Here is a 1551-nt window from a genome sequence, read left to right as displayed (position 1 = left end):
ATTCTATTTGTGCGTTCCTCTCTTGATGGTCTTAGGGTCCTCTGTTTCTGGACTTGTAAGATTAACCACTCCCCTTTTTTTGTTACAAAACTTCTACCTTTACAAGTGTGACAGTAGCGATTGGTCATGATAACAGTTATTCACTATTGAATCTTGGAAATCTTATCCCCATCTCCTTTCACCAGTACAATCTAGACAAGATAGCTATTCAGTGGTGTCTCTTTCTTTCACCCCACACTCTTAAACTAAGCTCCTTCTTGAAACCTTGTAAGCGTCACTTCGTGCCTTTATTGTCCCCTCATTTTAGATAACCAATGTCTAAGTTGCCCGTCCCTATCTACACTGTGCACAGAGTGGATAGCATTGATACTTGATATGAAGACTCTTTCCCTCTCTGTTGGTATTTAGAGTAACTACCGCTCATGAAGATGTATCTTCTGTCACTGTAGCTGTTCCAGTCTGCTTGTTCTTTCTAGTGGGAACGTCTCACCTCACAAAGTTGTGGATGGGACTCAGGATTCCACCTAAGGTCCTATACTCTATACAGGCTTTGCATTAGGCCTATTTCACTGGGCAACTTGTAGAACCCCTTTTAGATATTCTCATCAGTTACAGGCTGAAGGTGGGCTTACAAGTTTTCTCCAATCATGTTTCCCAACATTCCTTTCTTTCCCACTCAAGTGTCTATTTTACAATAGTAGGCAAGGGAAACTAATATTTATAAGGCAGTCAAGGATTTTAGTATTATTTACCCTCTTCAAGCTATACCTAGATCCTTGTATCCCAGAGCCCTGTTGTTCCAAGGTTGAGTATGCATCACTATTTACCTCTGTCCCACTGGGCCATGCAAACCTGTCTCAGTGTTCCCAATCTATCTTGTTCTTCCGCCTCCTCCCCCATTCTTGTATTGCCCTCTCCAACACCCAAAATAAACTCCCACCCCAACCCCATTGTGGTTACCTTATATTCCATTAGTTCTTCCCTCCATTTAAGACAGTCTATTTTATCCAGTAATCTATCTGACCTTCCCACCACCTGGATCTCTGTTCTTCTGTGTTTACCTTTTTTCACATTGTAATTGTCTTGATCATAGACTGACCTCTCAGATCCTCTGTTCTTATCGTTTTATTCTGCTCCTCACTCTTTCATTTTTCAACTGAGTTCAGGTTGATGCTGCCATGTATGTCATTCTGTAGTTGTTATGTGTTCTTGTGGGTTCTCAGTCCATAGAACTTCCTTTAGGATGATTTTCATAGCAGGGTTGGCTTTGGCAAAATCCTTTAGCTCCTGCTTGTCCTGGAATGTTTTAATTACACCATCGTATTTGATTGACAGCTTTCTGTGTAGAGGATTCTTGGGTGGCAGGTTTTTTCTTTCAGGGTTTTGTATATCTCTCCCCATTGCCTTCTTGCCTGCATGGTTTCTGTTGAGTAATCCGAGGTTAATCTGATTTGCTTGCCTTCGTATGTTATATTTCTCTTTTCTCTAGCTGCTTTAAAGATGCTATCTTTATCTTTGATTTTGGAGAGCTTGATTATTATACGTCTTGGT

This window comes from Chrysochloris asiatica, unplaced genomic scaffold (assembly GCF_000296735.1).
Source record: "Chrysochloris asiatica unplaced genomic scaffold, ChrAsi1.0 scaffold00115, whole genome shotgun sequence".
NCBI classification, from domain to species: domain Eukaryota; kingdom Metazoa; phylum Chordata; class Mammalia; order Afrosoricida; family Chrysochloridae; genus Chrysochloris; species Chrysochloris asiatica.
This window is presented reverse-complemented; position numbering follows the sequence as displayed.